Consider the following 25,946-nt stretch of genomic DNA (forward strand, 5'->3'; position numbering starts at 1 on the left):
GGACAGAGAATTGCAAATAACAGGTTTTGTTAAAGCATGCGTTGGTGTGGGGAGTGGGGGGAGTGGGGTTGTGGAGTTGAATTGATTGAAAGCACAGAAAGCAGTTCAAACCTCAAATCACCTCCATGCTGCAAACAAAATGTCTGCTTTTCCCTCACCACAGCAAGAAAAAAAAAAAAAAGTTTATTCTCTGAAGACACTGTCCTCGAGAAGCTCTGGTGTTATTGGGTTGGTGTGACCAAGAGCAGGGGTGAGGTGCTAAACTAAAAGAAGAGTCAGATTCTGCAAGCTCCTTCCCCAGTCCTCTCCTTTCCTCTGGGCTCTCAGAGGACTGATACCCAGGCCGAGAGTCTCAGGTAGATGATACAAAGACCAGACCCCTCATTGATGAAACTGACTGGCCCAAGATAATCAAATGAAACAGAAAACAAAAAACAATTCTAGATCCTCTATCATGTGGGGATATCAATAAGAGAAATTTCAATTAGCTTTTAAGGGCCTTGTTCTTAAATGTGAATAGACATCCCGTGAGCACTAGACATTCAGGGAAATTTTCCAGAGTAAAAGAGAGCCATAAAAATAATTGAATAAACAGAAAGTAATCTGGAAGATGGAGCAAATAATTTGAATATAATTGATTAATATTCTATGAAAAATAGAATGTATTGCACCTTTGAAATAATAACAAATTCCCATTGAAAAATTAGAGCATAAAAAAGCTTTGGAAAGGAAAATTTGGACTGCAGGACCAAAATTTTTAATAGAAGAACTAGAATACAAAATTAAAAAATGATTCCACAAAGCAGAACAGGAATTTAATGGATCAGCAATAGAGAAAGGAAAGAAAATTAGAGGATCATATTAAGAGCTCTATCAGCCAAATAATAGCTTTAGAAAAAAGAAACAAAAAAAGTAGGAAAGTGTCAAAGATCTAATAGAGAAAAACTTAATGATCCAAAGATACGAGATTCCAGATTAAAGATGCCCCACTGATTGCAGAGTAGAATGAAAAGAAACAAAAAGTCTGTTAAGAAAGTACATCACTGTGAAACATCAGTACCTTAATACATGGGTGATTAAGAGAAAAAGTTGAAAGTTTCCAGGAGGAATCACAGAATCAGATACAGAATGACATTGTACTTCTCAGCAGAAATATTGGAAAGTATAAGGAATGGGAAAATGCTTTTGAGATTCTAAGGGATAATGATTGTTGGTTTAGATTTCACACCCCCATATTCAGTCAAATAATCAAGTGTCAGAGTATGATAAATCATCTTTAGACGTGCAAATTCGGAGAAAAAGCTGCATCCCAGGCACCCTTTTGTAAAGTAATCTTCAGAAGTAATTTTCAGAATCTCAAGACAGGCTGGGAAAATAAGAAACAAGAATCATGGAGTATGGGGGTAGCAGAGGTAATACAGTAATAGCAGGATGATGATGAAGAGGAAATCCCAGGAAAGTAGTCATACTGGTTAAGTCAGTAGATTATGTCTAGAGTAAGTATTTTTTAAAGTAGCATAAAATAATATTTTATAAAATGAATATAATTATTCAAAGAAAGAGCTGAAAGTGTTCAAAGATGTTGCTTCCGGGGAGTGGGATTTAATAATAGGAAGGCTGCTGCTGCTAAGTCACTTCAGTCGTTTCCAACTCTGTGCGACCCCATAAACAGCAGCCCACCAGGCTCCCCCGTCCCTGGAATTCTCCAGGCAAGAACACTGGAGTGGGTTGCCATTTCCTTCTCCAATGCATGAAAGTGAAAAGTGAAAGTGAAGTCACTCCATCGTGTCCAACTCTTAGTGACCCCATGGACTGCAGCCTACCAGGCTCCTCCATCCATGGGATTTTCCAGGCAAGAGTACTGGAGTGGGTTGTTAGCCTGTTCCTTTTCATCCTAAACCTAAGCACTAAAGCTTTGACTTTGTAACATTTTTGTGTTACTTTAAGGAAATTAATCTTTTGGATTAAGAAAATCGACAAAGTATAAAAAGAAAGTCAGTATGGGGAGCAGTCAGTGAAGCGGAGAAAAGGAAATGGGGAATATTTTTATGCAGATGTATATATTGTTATTCGTTCCTCAGGTGGTAAGTCATGTGTGACTCTCCAACCCCATGGACTTCAGTAAGCCAGGCTTCCCTGTCCTTGATTGTCTCCTGAAGATTGCTCAAACTCATGTCCATTGAGTCAGTGATGCTATCCAACATCCAACCATCTCATCTTCTGTCACCCTATTCCCCACCAGCCTTCCATCTTTCCCAGCACCAGGGCCTTTTGCAATGTCAACTCTTTGCATCAGGTAGCCAGAGCATTGGAGCTTCAGCTTCAGCATCAGTCCTTCCATTGAATATTCACAGTTGATTTCCTTTAGGATTGACTGGTTTGATCTCCTTGAAGTCCAAGGGACCCTCAGGAGTCTTCTCCAGCACCACAATTCGAAAGCATCAATTCTTCGGAGCTTAACCTTGTTTATGGTCCAACTCTCACATTCATACATGACTACTGGAAAAACCATAGCTTTGATTACACAGATTTTTGTTGGCAAAGTGATATCTTTGCTCTTTAATATGCTGTCTAGGTTTATCATAGCTTTCCTTCCAAGGAGCAAGCATCTTTTAATTTCATGGCTGGAGTCACTATCCACAGTGATTTTGGAGCCCAAGAAGATGAAATCTGTCACTGTTTCCATTTTTTTTCCCCATCTATTTGCCATGAAGTGATGGGACTGGATGCAATTATCTGAGTTTTTTGAATGTTGAGTTTAAGCCGGCTTTTTCACTCTTTCACCTTCATCAAGAAGCTCTTAAGTTCCTCTTTGCTTTCTGCCATTAGAATGATATCATCCGCATATCTGAGGTGGTTGATATTTCTCTAGGAAATCTTGATTCCAGCTTGTGATTCATTCAGCCTGGCATTTTGCATGATGTACTTTGTGTATAAGTTAAATAAGCAGGGTGACAATATGCAGGTTTGACATACTCCTTTCCCAATTTTGAACCAGTCCCTTGTTCCATGTCCAGTTCTAACTGTTGCTTCTTGTCCTGCATACAGGTTTCTCAGGAGACAGGTAAGGTGGTCTGGTATTCCCATCTCTTTAAGAATTCTCTACAGTTTGTTGTGATCCACACAGTCAAAGGCTTTAATATAGTCAGTGAAGCAGAAGTAGATTGTTTTTGGAATTCCCTTGGTTTTTCTATGATCCAGCAGATTTTGACAATTTGATCTCTGGTTCCTCTCCCTTTTCTAAATCAAAGGTACATTGGAAGTTCTCAGTTCACATCCTTCTGAAACCTAGCTTGAAGGATATTTAGCCTTACCATGCTAGCATGTGAAATGAGTGCAACTGTATGGTGAAGTGTTTTAGTTGCTCAGTCGTGTCTGCAACTCTCTGCAACCTCAGTGACTGTAGCCCACCAGGCTCCTCTGTCCATGGAATTCTCCAGGCAAGAATACTGGAGTGGGTAGCCATTCCCTTTTCCAGGGGATCTTCCTGACCCAGGGATTTAACCCAGGTCTCCTACATTGCAAGCAGATTTCTTTATTGTCTGAGTTACCAGGAAATGGTAGTTTGAGCATTCTTTGGCATTGCCCTTCTTTGAGATTGGAATGAAAACTGACCTGTTCTAGTCCTGTTGGCCACTGCTCTTTCCAAATTTTGCTGGCATATTGAATGCAGCAGTTTAACAGCATCATCTTTTAGGATTTGAAATAACTCAGCTGGAATTCCATCACCTCCACTAGCTTTGTTCATAGTGATGCTTCCTAAGGCCCACTTGACTCACACTCCAGGATGTCTGACTCTAGGTGAGTGATCACACCATCATGGTTTTCTGGGTCATTAAGACCTTTTTTGTATAGTTCTTCTGTGTATTCTTGCCACCTCTTCTTAATATCTTCTGCTTCTGTTAGGTCCTTGCCGTTTCTGTCCTTTATTGTGCCCATCTTTGCATGAAACGTTCCCTTGGTATCTCTAATTTCCTTGAAGAGATCTCTAGTTTCTCCCATTCTATTATTTTCCTCTATTTCTTTGCATTGTTCACTTAAGAAGGCTTTCTTATCTCTCCTATTTATTCTCTGGAACTCTGCATTTGGTTGGGTTCTCTTTTCCTGTCTCCCTTGTCTTTTGCTTCTCTTCTTTTCTCAGCTCTTTGTAAGGCCGCCTCAGGAAACCCCTTTGCCTTCTTGCATTTCTTTTTCTTGGGATGATTTTGCTCACTGCGCCCTGTACAGTGTTATGAACCTCCATCCTTAGTTCCTCAGGCACTCTGTCTACCAGATCTAATCCCTTGAGTCTATTCCTCACTTCCACTATATAATCATAAGGGAATTGATTTAGGTCATACCTGAATGGCCTAGTGGCTTTCCCCACTTTCTTCAGTTTAAGCCTGAATTTTGTAATAAGGTGGTCATGATCTGAGCCACAGTCAGCTCCAGGTTTTGTTTTTGCTGACTGTATAGAGCTTCTCTGCCTTTGGCTGCAAAGAACACAGTCAATCCATGTGATCGTTTTGGTTAGCTTTCTGTGGTATATGCATTCTTTTTCAGATTCTTTTCCCATATAGGTTATTACAGAGTACTGTGGAGAGTTCCCTGTGTGATCCAGTAGTTCCGTGTGTATATGTCAATCCCTGTCTCCCAGTTTATCTCCCCCTACCCATGCTTTTCCCCTTTGGTAATCGTAAGTTTGTTTTCTATGTCTCGGAGTCTATTTCTGCTTTGTAAATAAGATCATTTGTATCTTTTTTTTAGATTTCACATATAAGTGACATCATATGATATTTATCTTTCTCTGTCTCTTTCACTCAGTTTGATAAGCTCTAGGTGCATCCATGTTTTGGCAAATGGTATTATTTCATTTATTTTTATAGTTGAGTAATATCCCATTGTTATAATATACCACATTGTCATCATTCATCAGCTGATGGACACAAAGAAATGTGGTCATTTTGATTAATTTGTAAAAATGGAGGAAAAATGAAGCATAGCAATACCACAAATATAAAAGCACAAACTAAGAACATAAAAATCTATAAATTACAAAATAATGTAACAGATTATACTAGTCAGATAAAAGTCAGAGTCTCATATAAAATAATAAACTCATCTCCGTTTTGTTTAAAAGAGACATACTTAAAGCATGACAATGTAGGAAGATAGAAATTTCAAAAATGGAAAAAATGTATCAAGCAACACTAATCAAAAGAAAGTTTTCATTTTTATATTAATATCAAAATAGGCTGTAAGGCAAAAGTTTATTAGGGACAAATAATTCCTACACATGGATAAAATAATTTACTTGGAAGCCATGATTTTGAATCCATGTGAGCCTAAAAGTGTGGCTTCAATCTATATAAAGAAACAGTGAGAAAATTTCAAGGAAAAGTGGAAAATGGGAAAAGTGTAGCATTTTTAAAAAATCTAACAATCTTGCACTAAAGTTATATAAGTGTGTGTGTGTGTAGATATACATAATAGTGATACAGGTATAGACATGGATAAAGATGTATCTTTAAGTATGATTTATTGAAATATCAAATTAATTTTTATAAAATGCAAGGAAAAACAGCAAATCTTTCATCTTCTAAGGACTTTGCTCCTGAATGTAATCTCAACAAGTCCAGCTCTTCCTGTTGTTTTTGGGGAATGAGAGTCTAGTCTGGTCCGGTATAAATAACTCTACATTCACATGATCTTAGATACTCTCTCTCCCAAGCTCAATTATCATAGGTGTGAAAGCCCACCACAGGAAAGCTTGATGTGGTTCGCTTCTTTCCTTTTCCTTGGAAATCTCCCTTTGTTACTTCCTAGATGTGTTGTTGGCCAATGAGAAAAGGAGGTGGGGCATAAAAGGGGATTAAGGAAAAGGGAACAATTTTTGAAAGTTTACAGGGTTACAATCTGGCATGAAGCTTTGGTTTGTGGTCATACCCAAACTCTGGCTCTTACTTTTGTGAAAATTTATTTGGAGACTTCTTGGCAATTTACAAATCCCTGGATTGGCTAACAGTCTACCCTTCTGCTTTAGGCACCTTGTCTCTTCTAAATCATGCTCTTGGGAGTATCTCCCTCCCAAGCAGCAGTGAAATCTTGAGAGAACTATGCATCTCTTTTTGCTAACAGATTCTGAAAGTCAGGCCAAATCCAGGCAGACCTACAGCCAGGCTCTCATCTTTACTCATGAATCAGGTACCAATTAGTATCCCCCGAGTCTAGGAAACACCTGTCCAGCTCTCTGATCGGTTCTTTTGAAACAGGCTCCTTGATTAAAATGAGAGGAGCATTAACACGACATATGGATGGAGAGGAGAAACACCGTGGCTCTGCAGCGTTTCTTCCTCAGCCTTTTCATCAACACATAACCAATTCCCTAGACTAGTATCATGCACCATTGAAGTGAGTGATGGTCTAAGGGTTGTAAAACCCGCCCCACGTGTTCTTAGAATGCCTAGCAAAGATGTCCATCGACAACTATGCAACTTTGGAAAACACTAAGCCAACAATAAATGTCAGTTAGGATCTTATTACACACCATTTCCTTGCACTCATAGTTTAAAGCCCCAAAAACCAGTGCAAGTCTCAACACATCTCAAAGAACTGACATTATACAGACTGTGTTCCTTTATTTCAGTGCAATGAAAACAGATATAACTCAATGAAAAGACGACATCTTCATAGACTGGTAAATTTAAATACAATTCTAAATGAGTCATGGGTCAAAGAATTATTATAAGGTTAGAAAGTAACTAGAATGGAATTACAAAGATAGTCCCTACATATCAAAACTTGGGCACCTAAAATCTAACTTAAAGGAAAATTTAAATATATATAGTAGGAAAAAAATTTACCTATAGACAGGAAGGATTTTAACCTTGATTAGATGTCAATAGGGTGTTGATCACAGAGTTTATTGTAATAGATCATTTATACTCTTTGTGACTTTTTAAAAAACTTTTTTTACTTTATTTTTGAGAATATCTCACAGAGTTTGTTTATTTATTTATTTTTTAAAAAATCTAGTAAAACTCAGGGTCTTAATGACAATGGTAGTTTTAAGTGCTGAAAGCTCAGAGGGAAAAAAAATTAAGCTTTGAGCTCCCTCTACAGGCCCAAAGAAAAACTTCCCAGATACAGTAAGAAACTATAATAAGATAATAAATCCCATATAAAGGTGTTTTAAAATTCTCAGAACACATTGCTGCTTCACTTTAACGGGAACATCCGTGATGGTGAAGCATTGATGTGTACTCAAATGCTGCTGGAAGAACCTTTCACTTCATCTACACTATTTATGAGAGATACATTAGCCCTCCCCCTAGTGGAGGTTTGCAAAAATGACACAAAGATGTCTTGCAAGATTAAAGTATTAAATCGGATGATTGAGAGAGCCCTGGTTGAGGCTCTCAATATTATTTAATCCAATCAGTGATTTTATGCTTGAGGAAATGTAACAAACTTACTTATGACAATAACAGAATGTCTTCTCAATGTGTATGTTTTTTCATTTGTATTTTCTTGGTAATTTTTTTTTTTTTTTTCATTTGAGTACAGTTGGTGGCTCAGAGAGTAAAGATTCCACCTGCAATGCGGGAGATCTGGGTTCAATCCCTGGCTTGCGAAGATCCCCTGGAGAAGGGCATGGCAACCCATGCCAGTATTCTTGCCTGGAGAATCCCCATGAACAGAGGAGCCTGGCAGGCTACAGTCAGTAAGGATGCAAAGAGTTGGACACAACTGAGCAACTAAGTACAGCACAGCACGCTGTTGATTTACAATGTTGTCTTAGTTTCAGGTGTACAGAAAAGTGATTCAGTTAGAAGTATGTACGTGCGTGTGTGCTAAATAGCTTGTTATGTCCCACTCTGAGACCCACCAGACTCCTCTGTCCATGGGATTCTCCAGGCAAGAATACTGGAGTGGGTTGCCGTACCCTCTTCCAGGGGATTTTCCAGACCTAGGGATCAAACCCTCATCTCTCAAGTCTCTGCATTGACAGGAGAGTTCTTTACCACCAGCGCCACGTGGGAAGCCCAGGTTGCTTCTATGTACTGGCTACTGTAAAGAGTGCTGCAATGAACACTGGGGTACATATATCTTTTTGAAGTATGGTTTTCTCTGGTCATATGCTCCAGAGTGGGATTTCTGGATCATACGGGAGGTCTATTTTTAGTTTTTAAGGAACTTCCATACTATTCTCCATGGTGGTTGTACCAACCTCCATTCTCACTAACAGTGTAGGAAGGTTCTTTCTCCACACCCTCATCAGTTGCTGGTAAACTTTTTGAGGATGGCCATTCTGCCTGATGTGAGGTTATACTTCATTGTGGTTTTGATTTGCATGTCTCTCAAAATTGATGTTGAGCATCTTTTCATGTGTTTTTTAGCCATCTGTATGTCTCTTTGGAGAAACGAGTATTTAGATCTTCTGTTCACTTTTGATTGGGTTGATTTTATATGTATATATATATAGAGAGAGCTACATAAGCTGTATGTTTTGGAGATTAATTCCCCTGTAGGTTGCTTTGTCTGTGAATGTTTTCTCCCATTCCATGACTTGTCTTTTTGTTTTGGGTTTTTTTCCTCAATTTATTTATTTTTAATTGAAGAATAATTACATTATTATGTTGGTTTCTGTCACACGTCAACATGGATCAGCCACAGATATACGTATGTCCCTTCCCTCTTGGATCTCCCACCCCATCGATCACAGAGCCCTGGCTTGAGTTCCCTGAGTCATGTAGCAAATTCCCACAGGCTATCTATTTTATATATGTTAGTGTATATAGCTCCATGATACTCTCCATCATCTTTTTGTTTTGTTTATGGTTCCTTTACTTTGCAAAAATTTTAAATTTAACCAGGTCTGATTTGTTTATTTTTGTCCTTATTACTCTAAAAGATAAATCCAAAAAGATATTGCTATGATTCGTGTCAAAGACCGTTCTGCCAATGTTTTCCTTTAAGAGTTTCATAGTGTCTGGCCTTACATTTAGATCTATAATCCATTTTAAGTTAATTTTCATGTATGGCATTAGAGAATGTTCTAATTATTTTTTTTACATGTAGTTGTCCAGTTTTTCCAGCACCACTTATTGAAGAGACTGTTGTTTTCTCCATTGTATAGTTATGGGTCCTTTGTCATAGATTAATTCACCGTAGGTACATGAGTTTATTTCTGGGCTTTCTACCCTGTTCCATTGATCAGTACTTCTGTTTTTCTGCCAGTATCATGCTGTTTTGCTTACTGTAGCTTTTTAGTATAGTCTGAAGTCAGGCAGCCTCATTCCTCCAGCTCTGCTTTATTTAATCAGGCTTGTTTTGGCTATTCGTGGTCTTCTGTGTTTCCATACAAATTGTAAAATATTTTGTTCTAACTCTGTGAAAAATGCCATTGGTAATTTGATAGGGAATGGATTGAATCTATAGATCACTTTGGGTAGTATAGCTATTTTCACAATATTGATTTTCTCAACCCCAGAACATTGTATATCTCTGCATCTGTTTGTGTCATCTTTTATTTCTTTTAACAGCATCTTAGTTTTCTGAGTACAGGTCTTTTGCCTCCTTAGGTAGGTTTTTTCCTATATATTTTACTCTTTTTGATGCGAGGGTAAATTGTATTGTTTCTTTGATTTCTCTTTCTGATCTTTCATTGTTAGTGTATAGAATGCAAGAGATTTCTGTGTGTTAATTTTCTATCCTGTAACTTAATCAAATTCATTGATGAGCTCTAGTAGTTTTCTGGTAGTATCTTTAGGATTTTCTATGTATAGTATCATGTCATCTGCAAGCAGTGACAATTTTACTTCTTTACTAATTTGCACTCATTTGCTTCTTTTTCTTCTGATTACTGTGGCTAGGACTTCTAAAACTATGTTGAATATAAGTGATGAGAATGAACATCCTTGTTTTGTTCCTGATCTTGGAGGGAATGCTTTCAACTTTTCACTGTTGAGGATGATGTTAGTTGTAGGTTTGTCATATATGGCCTTAATTATGTTGATGTATGTTCTCTCTATGCTCACTTTATGGAGAGCTTTATTTTTTATCATAAACAGGCATTGAATTTTGTCAAAAGCTTTTTCTGCATCTGTTGAAAGGATCATATGGCTTTTATTCTTCAGTTTCTTGATGTGATGTATCACACTGATTTGTTGATACTGAAGGATCCTTGCATCCCTGAGATAAATCCCACCTGATCATGGGGCACAGTTTGTTTAATGTTTTGTTGAATTTGTTTTTCTAGTATTTTGTTGAGGACATTTACATTTATGTTCATCAGTGATATTGGCCTGCAATTTTCTTATTTTGTAGTATCTTTGTGCTGGTATTGGGATGATGTTCTGGTATTGGCCTCATAAAATGAGTTTGGGAGTATTCCTTCTCTGCAATTTTTTTGGAAATAGTTTCAGAAGGATGGATGTTAACTTCTCTAAATTTTTGATAAAATTCACCTGTGAAGCCATCTGGACTAGACTTATTTTTTGTTTTTTTGTTTTTTTTTTTGGTTTTAAAATTACTTGTTTCCATTTCAGTACTTGTGATTGGTCTTTTCATATTTTCTAGTTTTCCCTGGTTCAGTCTTGGAAGGTCTTGTTTTTGTATCCATTGAGCCAATCTATCTCTTTTGGTTGGAGCATTTGTTTTTAAATGGAGGATAATTGCTTTATAATATTGTGTTGGCTTCTGCTACATGACAACGTGAATCAACCACAAATACACATTTGTCCCCTTCCTCTTGACCCTCCCCCACCACTCTCTACCCTATCCTACCCCTCTAGGTTGTCACAGAGTAGTAGGTTGAGCTCCAGTATGGAGATTCCTTAAAAAACTAGGAATAAAACTGCCATATGACCAAGCAATCCCACTACTGGGCATATACCCTGAGAAAACCATAATTGAATATACACATATATCCCTGGTTTTAATAGCACTGTTTACAACAGCTAGGACATGGAAGCAATCTAGATGTCCTTTGGCAGATGAATAACTACGGAAGTTGTGCTACAAATATACAGTGGAATATTACTCAGCCACAAAAAGGAGCATTGGTTTTGACATCATATTTGTATGAGGCTGATTTCATACCTTTACTTCATGTTTACCTTTGCTGGTGAGCTTTCCCATTTATAATTTTCTTGAGTCTAGCTGTGGCTGGACTTGAGTGTTTTCTTTCCCATGTTATGGAAGTTTTTGGCTATAATATCTTCAAATATGTTCTCAGACCCTTTCTCTCTTCTCCTTCTGGGACCCCTGTAATACAAATTTTGGTGTAAATATAACTAGTATTTCTGATCAGACTGTGAAGTAGAGTGCTTATGTGATCATGTTAACTCACAAAATCTTTATTGGTAGCTGGAATCAGGACAGAAAAATAAAGACTGCATATACTCAAGGCCCCTAATAGCATGTGTAAAAAAGAGATAGTGTGAAATATTTAAAGCATTCAAAGAAAAAAAATACCAATTAGAATTCTGTACCCTGCAAAATTATTCTTCAAAAGTGAAAGAGAAATAAAAACTTTCTCAGCAAATAGAAGGAATTTCCTGTTAGTAGGCTGCCTAGCAAGAAAGGTTAGAAGATGTTCTATTTCTGAAACAAAATAATATATATTAGAAACACTGATCTACATAAAGAGAGGAAGAGCATTAGAGAAAGTAAAGTGATATAATGTTATCTAAAAGTGGGCTTGGAATAGTTGTAAACGACTAGTGCTAAATCTAGGGTTGTTCAGTCACTAAGTTGTGTCCAGTTCTTTGCGACCTCATGCCAGGTTTCCTTGACCTTCACTATCTCCCTGAGTTTGCTCAAACTCATGTCCACTGAGTCAGTGATGTCATCCTCTGCCACCCCCTTCTTTTCTTGCCCTCAGTCTTTGCCAGCTTCAGGGTCTTTTCCAGTGAGTTGGCTCTTCACGTTAGGTGGCCAAAGTATTGGCACTTCAGCATCAGCCTTTCCAGTGAATATTCAGGGTTGATGTCCTTTAGAATTGACTGGTTTGATCTTCTTGCTGTCCAAGGGATTCTCAAAAGTCTTCTCCAGCACCACAGTTTGAAAGCACCAATTCTTCAGTCCTCAGTCTTTTTAATGGTCCAGCTCTCACATCTGTACATAACTACTGGTAAAAACCATAGCTTTGACAATATAGGCCTTTGTCAGCAAAATGATGTCTCTGCTTTTTAATATGCAGTCTAGGTTTGTCATAGCTTTCCTTCCAAGAAGCTAGCATCTTTTAAATTAATGGCTGCAGTCACCATTTGCAGTGATTTTGGAGCCCAAGAAAATGAAATCTGTCAGTTTCCACTTTTTTCTTGTCTATTTACCATTAAGTGATGGGACCACATGCCATGATCTTCATTTTTGAATGTTGTATTTTAAGCCAGCTTTTTCACTTTCCTTTTTCACGTTCATCAAGAGGCTCTTTAGTTCCTCTTCACTTTCTGCCATTAAACTGGTATCATCTGCATATCTGAAGTTGTTATTTCTCCTTGAAATTTTAATTCCAGCCTGTGCTTCATCCAGTTCAGCATTTCAAATGATGTAATCTGCATATAAGTTAAATAAGCAAGGTGACAATATACAACCTTGATGTACTCTTTTCCCAATTTTGACCAGTCCATTGTTCAATGTTCACTCCTAACTGTTGCCTCTTGTCCTGCATACAGGTTTCTCAGGAGACAGGTAAGATGGTCTGAATTCCCATGTCCTTAAGAATTTTCCACATTTTGTTGTGATCCACCTAGTCAAATGCTTTACCTTAGTCAATGAAGCAGAAGTTGATGTTTTCTGGAATTCCCTTGCTTTTTCTATGATCCAGTGGATGTTGACAATTTGATCTCTGGTTCCTCTGCCTTTGCTAAATCCAGCTTATACATCTGGAAGTTCTCGGTTTATGTACTGCTGAAGCAGTTGGATTGAAGGATTTTGAGCATAATCTTGCTAGCACGTGAAATAAGTGCAAGTGTATGGTAATTTGAACATTCTTTGGCACTGATTGCCTCTCTTTGGGATTGGAATGAAAATTGACTTTTCCCAGTCCTGTGGCCACTGCTGAGTTTTCCAAATTTGCTGGCATATTGAGTGTAGCACTTTAACAGCATCAGCTTTTAGAATTTGAAATAGTTCAGCTGGAATTCCATCACCTCCACTGACTTTGTTCATAATAATGCTTCCTAAGGCCCACTTAACTCACACTCCAGGATGTCTGGCTCTAGATGAGTGATCACACCATCATGGTTATCTGGGTCATTGAGTTTTTTTTGTGCAATTCTTCTGTATATTCTTGCCACCTCTTCTTAATCTCTTGTACTTCTGTTAGGTCCTTGCCATTTTTGTCCTTTATTGTGCCCATCTTTGCATGAAATGTACCCTGGTATCTCTAATATTCTTGAAGATATCTCTAGTCTTTCCCATTCTATTGTTTTCCTCTATTCCTTTGCATTGTTCACTGGAGAAGGCTTTCTTATCTCTCCTTGCTATTCTCTGGTACTCTGCATTCAGTTGGGTACATCTTTCCCTTTCTCTTTTGCCTTTCACTTCTCTTTCTTCAGCTATTTGTAAGGCCTCCTCAGACAACCACTTTGCCTTCTTACATTTCTTTTTCTTGGGATGGTTTTGGTTGCTGCCTGTACAATGTTATGAACGTCTGTCTATTGTTTCTCAGGCACTCTGTTTACTAGATCTAGTCCCTTGAATCTATTTGTCAGCTCCACTGTATAAGGTATTTGATTTATACCTGAATGGCCTAATGGTTTTAGACCTAATGGCCGAATGCCCTTCTTATGTCTGATGCAGGATATGACACGCTTGGGGCTGACGCACGGGGATGACCCAGAGAGATGTTGTGGGGAGGGGGGTGGGAGGGGGGCTCATGTTTGGGAACGCATGTACACCTGTGGTGGATTCATGTCAATCTATGCCAAAACCAATACAGAATTGTAAAGTAAAAATTAAAAATAAATAAATTAATTAAAAAAAATGATATGAATAAGAAGTGTAAATTTATAAATAATTGGTTAACAAAAGCAAATGAATTCATTGGCTATTGGATACAAATCAATTCAGTAAGATGACTGGTGAAAAAATTAAAATGATGAGATAAGTAGCCTTCCCATATAAAAGCAATAATCCATTAAAAAATTCAATAGAAGAAAAGACCCTATTGACAATTGCAGAAAAAATATAAAATACTTAAGAAAAACTTATGAAGAAATATTTAAGTTCTAATTTTTTTAAAAAATTAAATGCTATCAGGGCACATAAAAACTGTTTTTGACAAGACAGCACTATAAAGATATGTTGTCTTTAATGCAATTTTCCTGATAGGATCTCAATTAAAATTTATCATCTGAGTTTTGTTGTAGTAAAGAAGAACTGATCATAAAGATCTAGTAATTTGATACGAGAAAGATAAAAAATTTCTGCACGGCCAAACACACACACACAAAGTCAAAACCCAAATTACAAAGAAGACAAAATATTTGTGATATGTATTGTATATAAATGCCTAATTTCTTTACTGTATGAAGTTCAGTTCAGTTGCTCAGTCACGTCCAACTCTTTGCAACCCCATGAATCGCAGCACACCAGGCCTCCCTGTCCATCACCAACTCCCAGAGTTCACTCAGACTCACGTCCATCGAGTCCAGGATGCCATCCAGCCATCTCATCCTCTGTCGTCCCCTTCTTCTCCTGCCTATAAACTAATTATAAAGTCAATAATGTAAACCAGAGATCACATCAAAAGAAATACAAAAATGCTTAATCTCACTCTTCATAAGATAAATGCAAAGGAATATTTTTTCCACCTGTAAATCAGTAAAGATTCAAATATTTGGTAACAAACCTTAGTTGGAGAAGAAGTAGAGAAGCAGGCCTCATACCTTACTGATGAGGGTATAAATCAAAACATCCCCAGTGAAGAGAAATTTGACAATATTTATCAAAATTCCAAAAACATATCTTTGATTAAGTAACTCTACCTTTGGGAATTTATTCTACTGATATGCTGGTGAGGTGTAAAATGGCATGTATCCAAGTAGAATCAATATAGCATTGCTGATATTAGCAGAAGATTGAAATGAACTAAATGTTTAGGAATTGGCACAAGTTAAAGAAATTATTGGCAATCTAATCCATTCAATGGAAGTATCAATATATGTAGCTCTTTATAAATGAAGTAGCAGAAATGAATGATGTGGAAATAGCTCCAAGGTGTGTATGCATATGTGTGCATTCATGCATGTGTTACTGACAGGGTTCTTGGCCTCCTTAATTAATACAAATTGATGAGAGGCCAGAGGAGACATTCTGGCAAGGTTTTATTGGGATACCTACAGCGATTTGGAGGCAGGGGTTAAAACCAAGTAACAGGTTCCCTCTTGGTCACTCACTCACTGAGGGGATGGTAAGCTGGTTCCTTATATGGAATGAGGGTTGGGGTGTTTTCAGGTGTTGGGTCAGAGGGGTGGGTTAGGTGACTTGCCCACCCCTTTGTGGTGGTGTGTCCAAGGGGCATGCCTAATACCCTGCTTTGCTCTAGACCCTACTTTTGTTCCTGGCTGTTCAGAAGTAACAGTTAGGTTTTTTGGTCTTTTTTTTTTTTTTATCTTGTCCATAATTTTCCCCAACTTTTCAGGCACGCAGTTATTTTTAGTCCCTTATAGTTTCTTTGTATCTTGTTCATGGAGATGTTTGTCCAGGTGCAAGCATTGCAGCAAAGGGTCCCAGGTTCCAGCCTGTCACAGAGTCCCCACTGAGAGATGCTACACCATTATTCGTAAAGGGTAAGGGGCTGAAGGTCTCTTCTGAAACTTCTTTCTGTTGGACAGGGGCTGAAGATCTTAACCTATCCTAGAGGTATAGAAGTTCCCTGCTGATTATTCCAAAGAACTGTAGGGACCTGGGCCACCCCTGAAATGGGTCGAATACCTTGAGCCATCGTGAGTGAGCCTTACTTCAAACTGTTAGAGCCTAGAAGACACGAACCTAACCAGAAGTTGAAACAAACAAGGGAAGAACAATAATATCCATTAAAGAGCCTAGAAAGGGAAGGAACCAGATTAACTTTGGGAAAGTGAAGTCACTCAGTCGTGTCCGACTCTTTGCGACCCCATGGATTGTAGCCTACAATGCTCCTCCATCCATGAGATTTTCCAGGCAAGAGTACTGGAGTGGGTTGCCATTTCCTTCTCCAGAGGATCTTCCCAACCCAGGGATCAAACCTGGGTCTCCTGCATTGTAGGCAGATGCTTTACCATCTGAGCCACCAGGGAAGTCCAAGTCTTGGTCCAGCAGTGGAGGCAATATTGCCTCTGCCAAAATTGTGAAGCCACTCTGTGCAGGCGTTTATTTCCTTAATATTAACTTCTGCCTGTCCTGTTGCATTGATCCAGGGGCAGCAGGTAGTATTAGGTATCACACAAACTACCTTTTGATGGGGCCTGTCTTTTGGATAGGTATCTCAGGTTTTCCACTGGCTCACAGATGTATTTTTTTCCTCTGCTGTGACCTGTGGGGTTTCTGGAGGTAAAAGCTTTAGTCTGGACAAATGTACCCAACTAGGTATCCTTGCAGTTTGATAGCAGCGAGTGTGGCCAAAATTACTTTATAAGGGCTCTTCCATCTTGGCAATAGTTGGTCTTCAGGGGAGCCTCTTTCCAGGTTTTAAGAAGAATTTGGTCCCCAGGGTTTGTCTGTGAACTGTTCCTTCCTCTGTATTTTTAATGGGAGCTGGCAGTGTTTTGTGGGCATAGTCCTAGATTGCCTTCTGAACTTGTCCTAGATTAATAATAAACCTCAGGGTCTGGTTCACTTCCTTCTCTAGTGCAATGTCAGTAGTAAGAAAGGCCTCTCATAGGTCATTTTAAATGCACTGAGCCTCAGACCTTTCCTTGGGGCTACACAGACCCTGAGGAGCGCAATAGAAAACAAGTTGGTCCCGGGTTTGATAGGTTCTTGGCAGAACTTTGCTAAGGTTTTTTTCAAAGTATGGTTTATTTTTTTTACCTGTCGTGGTCGGGGGAGGATGCCAAGAGGTATGTAGCTTGTAGTCTATCCCTAGGGTCATTTTGAGCCCCTGTGTGATTTTTGGCTATAAAAAAGGACCCATTATCACTCTAGAGGGACTTTGGAAATCCAAACTGAGCAATTATTTTCTTTAAAAGGGACCAGTATTTTGGCCACCTCATGTGAAGAATTGACTGATTGGAAAATATTTTGATGCTGGGAGGGATTGGGGGCAGGAGGAGAAGGGGACGACAGAGGATGAGATGGCTGGATGGCATCACTGACTCGATGGACGTGAATCTGAGTGAACTCCGGGAGTTGGTGATGGACAGGGAGGCCTGGAGTGCTGCGATTCATGGGGTCACAAAGAGTCGGACACGACTGAGCGACTGAACTGAACTGAACCAACTTCCATGGCCTTTCCAGATTGGATGTAGAAGGCTACAACCCATTCTGTGAAAGTATCAAGAAACACCAGAAGGTATTTATACTCTGATCATGGCGGCATTTGGGTGAAATTTAACTGCCAGTCTTCCTCGAGATATGTCCCTCGGTACTAAATTGGCCTGAGTGACAAAGGAGAGATCGGATTGGCTTGTGAATTATTATGGGCTCATAAATCACAGGCAAGTGTCACTTATTTTTTTGTTCTTTTAAGCCCCTTCCCTGAAAAAAGCCTTTTGCACTGAGTCCCATAGTGCATCTCTCCCATTAAGGGGTGGTATCATGTAAGCTCTTAGTTCCCATTGTTGGGAGTCAGGAATTAGAAACTTCCCTTCCTTTTTATATCAATATGTGCTTCCCTTCTCAGAGCCCCAATCCTCAGCATGTTCTTGTTCCTGTGGGGAGTACTGGGGAGGCTGGGAGAGCCAACCACTAGAACTATAACTTGTTCAGGTTCCTGCCGAGGAGCTGCCTGTTTTGTAATCTAATCAGTTTTGCTATTTCCTTGGCTCACAGACCGCCCATCCCTCTGTTGGCCCCTCCAGTAGACTATTGCTGCCTGGGTCAGGAGCTGCTTTCCTTCTAAAAGATCAAGAATCACATCTTTATGTTTTTTGGGGGAATTTCTAGCAGCTAACATGCTTCCTTCTTTGTAACATGAACATGTAGCATATGGAACCCATACTTAGAGTCAGTAAAAATTTAATTTCTTATCCCTCCCTACTTGCAAAGCTCTCATTAATGCAATTAGTTTAGTTTGGTTTTTGATGTCTGGGGTGGCAGGGCCCTGGCTTCTGTGACTTCATCTAGACTAACTAAGGCATACATACCCTGCCCTTTGGATTACTATTTCTATAAAACTGGTCCCATCAGTAAATCATTCGACCTCAGGACTGTGAAGAAGTTCATCTAGAAGATCAAATCAGCTGGAATAAGTTTGTTCTGTGGTGTCTATACATTGTTGTGCTGTCTCCACTCTCAACCACTGGAAGCAGAGTTGAGTTGGTATACTTTTAAGGTCATCTGGGGGTGTCCATTAGGAGAGCCTGATATCTTGTTAACCTTTCTGCAGCCAGCCAATGATGTCCTTTGACTTCAGTACAGATTGTACCACTGAAGAGTTAACCCATCTAAGTGTTGTCCTAGGGTGAGCTTGGAAGCCTCATTAACCAATAGGGATATGGTTGCTCCTGTACAATATTATGAACCTCTGCCCATAGTTCTTCAGGCACTATATCAGATCTAATCCCTTGAATCTATTTCTCACTTCCACTGTATAATCATAAGGGATTTGATTTAGGTCATACCTAAGTGGTCTAGGGGTTTTCCCTACTTTCTTCAATTTAAGTCTTAATTTGGTAATAAGGAGTTCATGATCTGAGCCATAGTCAGCTCCCAACTTGTTTTTGCTGACTGTATAGAGCTTCTCCATCTTTGGCTGCAAAGAGTATAATCAATCTGATTTTGATATTAACCATCTGGTGATGTCCATGTGTAGAGTCTTCTCTTGTGTTGGAAGAGGGTGTTGGCTATGACCATTGTGTTCTCTTGGCAAAACTCTGTCAGCCTTTGCCCTGCTTCATTTTCTACTCCAAGGCCAAATTTGCCTGTTACTTCAGGTATCTCTTTATTTCCTACTTTTGCATTCCAGTCCCCTATAATGAAAAGGTCATCTTTTTTGTGTGTTAGTTCTAGAAGGTCTTGTAGGTCTTCATCAGTTCAGTTCAGTAGCTCAGTCATGTTCGATTCTTTGCAACCCCATGGACTGTGGCACGTCAGGCCTCTCTATCACCAACTCCCAGACTTTACTCAAATTCATGTCCATTGAGTCAGTGAAATGATCCAAACATCTCATCCTCTGTTGTCCCCTTCTCTTCCCACCTTCAGTCTTTCCCAGCATCAGGGTCTTTTTCCAGTGAGTCAGTTCTTCACATCAGGAGGCCAAACTATTGGAGTTTCAGCTTCAGCATCAGTCCTTCCAATGAATACCCAGCACTGATCTCCTTTAGGATGGACTGGTTGGATCTCCTTGCAGTCCAAGGGACTCTCATGAGTCTTCTCCAACACCACAGTTCAAAAGCATCACTTCTTTAGTGCTTAACTTTCTTTTTAGTCCAACTCTCACATCCACACATGACTACTAGAAAAACCATAGCTTTGACTTGATGGACCTTTGTTGGCAAAATAATGTCTCTGCTTTTTAATATGCTGTCTTGGTTAGTCATAACTTTTCTTCTGAGGAGCAAGCATCTTTTAATTTCATGGCTGCAATCACCATCTGTAGTGATTTTGGAGCCTCCCAAAATAAAGTCTGTCACTATTTCCATTGTTTCCCCATCTGTTTTCAATGAAGTGATGGGACCAGATGCCATGATCTTAGTTTTCTGAATGTTGAGTTTTAAGCCAAAATTTTCCCTCTCCTCTTTCACTTTCATCAAGAGGCTCTTTAGTTCTTTTTCACTTTCTGCCATAAGGGTGGTGTCATCTGCAGTTCTGAAATTATTGATATTTCTCCTAGCAATCTTGATTCCATCTTGTGCTTCATCTAGTCTGGCATTTCTCATGATGTACTCTGCATATAAGCAGGGTGACAATATACAGCCTTGATGTCCTCCTTTCCCGATTAGGAACCAGTCTGTTGTTCCATGTCCAGTTCTAACTGTTGCTTCCTGACCTGCATATAGGTTTTGGAAGGGGCAGGTCAGGTGGTCAGGTAAGTCTTCATAGAACCATTCAACTTCAGCTTCTTCAGCATTACTGGTTGGGGGATGCTGCTGTTGCTGCTACTAAGTCACTTCAGTCGTGTCCGACTGTGTGACCCCATAGATGGCAGCCCACCAGGCTCTCCTGTCCCTGGGATTCTCCAGACAAGAACACTGGAGTGGGTTGCCATTTCCTTCTCCAGTGCATGAAAGTGAAAAGTGAAAATGAAGTTGCTCAGTCGTGTCCGACTAGACTTGGATTATTGTGATACTGAGTGGTTTGCCTTAGAAATGAACAGAGATCATTCTGTTGTTCTTGAGATTGCATCCAAGTGTCAGGGAAGTGTGTAATTTCCTCAGTTCTGTCTCACCACAGCAAAAAATTTGAAGTGTCAGATGGACCAGGGTTATAACTCAGTTTTATTGGCAAGCGAAGGAAAATACATCCTTGAGGCATGAGGGTGGGCTGACCCAAAAGGCATGAGGAGAAGAGAAGTCCCCAGGCCCAATTTTGGCTCCTCATTTTATATGTCTTTTCTCCTCCCCCTGAGCCTGCCCTATGTAAACTGGGCTAGCCAGGAGTGCTGTTTGTTTTACCTGAGGTTCTCACTCCAGTCCTCGGACCTTCCTTTGTTCTATTTCCTTGGGCTTTTCCCTTTGTCTTTTAGCCACCACCATTTTGGACTCCTTTTTCCTAATCTAACTACCTAACACAAGTACTGCATTTCGGACTCTTTTGTTGACTATGAGGGCTACTCCATTTCTTCTAAGGGATTCTTGCCCACAGTCATCTACGATGACCATTTACAATGGTCATCTAAATTAAATTCACCCATTCTAGTCCATTTTAGTTCACTGACTCCTAAAATGTTGATGTTCACTCTTGCCATCTCCTGTTTGACCACTTCCAATTTACCTTGATTCATGGACCTAACATTCCAGATTCCTATGCAATATTGTTTTTTTATAGCATTGGACTTTACTTCTGAGAAGGTAACAGGCAGGAAGGACAGGGGTCTCCAAATGGAGGAAACAGGCTGCAAGTGTCAGACATTTTTTCTCTCTCTCTTAAGCAGCAGGAGGAAATAAACTACAAGTGTTAGATATTTTCCCCTCCTCTCTACAAATTTAAAAAGAGGTTCTTTTAAAATTCTGTGTTGCCATGATGACACCTAGTTCCACCTGAACTTAGCTTTTCTCAGACCTTGAGCTAACCAATGTATTTTTCTTATGGAAAAATACATTGTTAATGAACTACGTATTTACCTTAGATTCTGTCTTCAAGTGGGTTCCACCTAAAACTCAGAATCCACTTAACAAACCAGTATGTTTTACTCATGCAAATGTTCTCTTAAGCTATGTTAATGATCCTGTATTTGCTTGGAAATCTGCCTTTCTTCAAGATTCATGTCAATCATTTTATGGCCCGGGACAACTCACCTTGTGCCAATGTTATCTCAAAATGCATGTTATAGGTGAGGGGCCTGATGCCAGTCTCTGAGTTTTGAGACATTTCCTTTCTCCAATTAGCAGACTGCTAGTAACTATATAACATCTGGCTAATACTAGCAGGGGGACACTCTTTCTGCCCCCTTCTGATGTCTATGTCAGAAGCTTTCTCTATCTCTATCATACTTTGATAAAACTTTATTACACAAACACTCTGAGCGATCAAGCCTCGCCACTGGTCCCAGATTGAATTCCTCTCCTTCAGAGGCCAAGAATCCTGGCATCTTTCACAGCTCAACAATAACGTTTACTTCAATCACCAGTCACATCCACAACTAGGTGTTGTTTTTGCTTTAGCTCCATCCATCTCTTCATTGTTTCTGGAGTTATTTCTCCACTGTTCTTCAGTAGCATATTGGGCACCTACCAACCTAGGGAGTTCATCTTTTAGTGTCCTGTCTTTTTGCCTTTTCATACTGCTCATGGGGTTTTCAAGGCAAGAATACAGAAGTGGTTTGTCATTCCCTTCTCCAGTGGACCACGTTTTGTCAGAACTCTCCACCATGACCTGTTCATCTTGGGTGGCCCTACACGGCATGGCTCATAGTTTCATTGAATTAGACAAGGTTGTGGTCCATGTGGTCAGTATGATTAGTTTTCTGTGACTGTGGTTTTCATTCTGTCTTCCCTCTGATGGAGAAGGATGGGAGAGACTGACTGTGGAGGAAACTGGGTCTTGTTCTGATGGGCAGGGCTATACTCAGTAAATCTTTAACTCAATTTTCTGTTGCAGGTCAGGGCTGTGTTCCCTCCCTGTTGTTTAACCTGAGGCCTAACTATGGTGGAGGTAATGAAGATAATGGCGACCTCCTTCAAAAGGTCCGTGCATTCACTGCCACACACAGTGCCCCCAACCCTGCAGCAGGCCACCGCTGACCCATCCCTCTGCCAATCACATTACCAGTCACATCCACAACTGGGTGGTGTTTTTCCTTTGGCTCCGTCTCTTCATTCTTTCTGGAGTTATTTCTCCACTGTTCTCCATTAGCATATTGGGCACCTGCCAACCTGGGGTGCCTACACTGGTAACTCCTGGACACTCCCAGGCCAGTCTGGGTCAGTCTCTTGTGGAGTCACTGCTCCTTTCTCCTGGGTCCTGGTGTGCACAAGGTTTTGTTTGTGCCCTCCAAGAGTCTGTTTCCCCAGTCCTGTGTATGTTCTGGTGGCTCTATGGTGCTGTTAATGGTGACCTCCTCCAAAAGGTCTTATGCCATGCTCAGATCTGCTGCACCCAGAGCCCCTGCCCCTGCGACAGGCCACTGCTGAACCATACCTCCACAGGTAATGCTCAAACTCAGTCTCTGTGGGGTCTCCTGGTGTGGAAAAGGTTTTGTTTGAGCACTCTGAGTGTCTGGTGGGTATGGGGTTTGATTCTAAATGCAATTTTGTGCATCCTACTGTCTTGCTGGAGCTTCTCCTTTGTCCTCAGACATGGGGTATCTTTTTTTTTTTTTTGGTGTGATCCAACATTCTCCAGTCGACAGTTGTTCAGCAGTGAGTTGCAATTTTGGAGTTCTCACAGGTATGTGAGATGAGTGCATGTCCTTCTACTCCACCATCTTGTTTAGTCCCAGAGGTTCATGACATTGTGCAGGAGGCAGTGATCAAAACCATCCCCAAGAAAAAGAAAGGCAAAAAAGCAAAATGACTGAGGAGGTCTTACAAATAGCTGAGAAAAGAAGAGAAGCAAAGGAGAAAAGGGAAAATAACCCATTTGATTGCAGAGTTCCAAAGAATAGCAAGGAGAGATAATAAAGCCTCTCTTAGTGATCAGTGCATAGAAATACAGGAAAACATTAGAATTGGAAAGACCACAAATCTCTTCAAGAAAATTAGAGATACCAAGGGAACTTTTCATGCAAAGCTGGGCACAATAAAGGACAGAAATGGTATATGGACCTAACAGAAACAGAAGATATTAAGAAGAGGTGGCAAGAATACATAGAAGAACTATACAGAAAAGATCTTATCTGGGTAACCAGATAACCACGATTGTGTGATCTCTCACCTAGAGCCAGACATCCTGGAATGTGAAGTCAAGTGGGCCTTAGAAAGCATCACTACGAACAAAGCTAGTGGAGGTGATGGAATTCCAGTTGAGCTGTTTCAAATCCTGAAAGATGATGCTGTGAAAGTGCTGCACTCCATGTGCCAGAAAATTTGGAAAACTCAGCAGAGGCCACAGGACTGGAAAAGGTCAGTTTTCATTCTTAATCCCAAGAAGGGCAATGCCAAAGAATGTTCAAACTACCACACAATTGCACTCATCTCATACACTAGCAACGTAATGCTCAAAATTCTCCAAGCCAGGCTTAAACAATACATGAACCATGTAATTCCAGATATTCAAGCTGGATTTAGAAAAGGCAGAGGAACCAAAGATCAAATTGCCAACATCCACTGGATCATCAAAAAAGCAAGAGCGTTCCAGAAAAACATCTCCTACTGCTTTATTAACTATGCCAAAGCCTTTGACTGTGTGGATCACAATAAACTGTGGAAAATTCTGAAAGAGATGGGAATACCAGACCACCTGGCCGGCCTCCTGAGAAATCTGTATGCAGGTCAAGAAGCAACAGTTAGAACAGGACATAGAACAACAGATTGGTTCCAAATGAGGAAAGGAATATGTCAAGGCTATATATTGTCACCCTGCTTATTTAACTTATATGCAGAGTACATCATGAGAAATGACAGGCTGGATAAAGCACAAGCTGGAATCAAGATTGCTGGGAGAAATATCAATAACCTCAGATATGCAGATGACATCATACTTATGGCAGAAAGCAAAGAACTAAAGAGCCTAACGAAAGTGAAAGAGGAGAGTGAAAAAGTTGGCTTAAAAATCAACATTCAGAAAATGAAAATCATGACATCCAGTCCCATCACTTCATGGCAGATAGATGGGGAAACAATGGAAACAGTGACAAACTTTATTTTTTAGGTTTCAAAATCACTGCAGATGGTGACTGCAGCCATGAAATTAAAGACACTTGCCCCTTGGAAGAAAAGCTGTGACCAATCTAGACATCAGAGACATTACTTTGCCAAAATATGTCCATCTAGTCAAAGCTATGGTTTTTCCAGTAGTCATGTATGGATGTGAGAATTGGACTAGAAAGAAAGCTGAGTGCTGAGGAATTGATGCTTTTGAACTGTGGTGTTGGAGAAGACTCTTGAGAGTCCCTTGGACTGCATGGAGATCCAACCAGTCCATCCTAAAGGAAATCAGTCCTGAATATTCATTGGAAGGGCTGATGTTGAAGCTGAAACTCCAATACTTTGGCCACCTGATGTGAATAACTGACTCATTGGAAAAGACACTGATGCTGCAAAAGATTGAAGGCAGGAGGAGAAGGGGACAACAGAGGATGTGATGGTTGGATGGCCTTACTGACTCAATGGATATGAGTTTGATGATGGGAGTTGGTGATGGACAGGGAAGCCTGGCATGATGCAATCCATGGGGTTGCAAAGAGTCAGACACAACTGAGGGACTGACCTGAACTGAACTGATGATTGCTCCTCCGTACAGGCAGCTTGCCCATCCCAGGGCCACTGAATCCAGTTGTTTTGGAAAGTAGTTGGTCTCTGATTTGTCCCATATTTTGGGACTCCTAGTGTTATTCCTGACCTCTTGTGAACGTAGAGAGTGAAAGGCTGTCCAAATTTGAAAGCCCCAATGCTGGTGCTCTACTCAGCTCAATATTTAGAGTCTCAAGGCCCACTGGTGTTCTGTATTCCATTGAAGGGGTTCCCTTTCTTCTCACTTTAGAGCCTCATAGAAGGGTTTGGGACTTCCCAGGTGGTTCGGTGGTAAAGAATTCACCTGCCAATGCAGGGGACACAGGAGACACAGGTTTAATCCCTGGGTTGGGAAGATCCCCTGTAGGAAGAAATGGCAACCTAATCCCGTAGTATTGCCTGAAAAATCCCATGGACAGAGGAGCCTGGCAGGCTATAGTCTATAGGATCACAAAGAGTCAAACTCTACTGAGCAACTGAGCATGCATGCACAGGGGTTTTGCTTATAAGGCCATAATTTGGAATCTCTCAGATACAAGAGAGCCCAGCCAACCCGAGAAAAACTCAGAGTTGCCTCTTTGTGGTTGGAGATGGTTGCACTAATTGCTGTATTTCCATCTGTGGTCAGGGCTTGTGCCCCTGGGATCAAATCCTAAATATTGAATCCACTGCTGTGAGATTTGAGCCTTGGTTGGAGACACTTTATATTCCCTTTCTGCCAGAAAATTTAGGACCCTAACAGTACTTTTATTCGAATCTTGTTTG

General features: G+C 40.1%; 1 non-coding gene across 1 annotated transcript; it reads right to left on the reverse strand.

The window, feature by feature from the left end:
* Window positions 1-16,196: 16,196 nt before the first annotated feature.
* TRNAC-ACA lies at window positions 16,197-16,268 on the reverse strand. The gene has a single exon. It is a non-coding gene; the product is annotated as a tRNA-Cys (tRNA).
* Between the last annotated feature and the right edge of the window lie 9,678 nt (window positions 16,269-25,946).

This window comes from Oryx dammah, unplaced genomic scaffold, assembly GCF_014754425.2.
Source record: "Oryx dammah isolate SB20612 unplaced genomic scaffold, SCBI_Odam_1.1 HiC_scaffold_5, whole genome shotgun sequence".
In the NCBI taxonomy this organism is placed as follows: Eukaryota; Metazoa; Chordata; class Mammalia; order Artiodactyla; family Bovidae; genus Oryx; species Oryx dammah.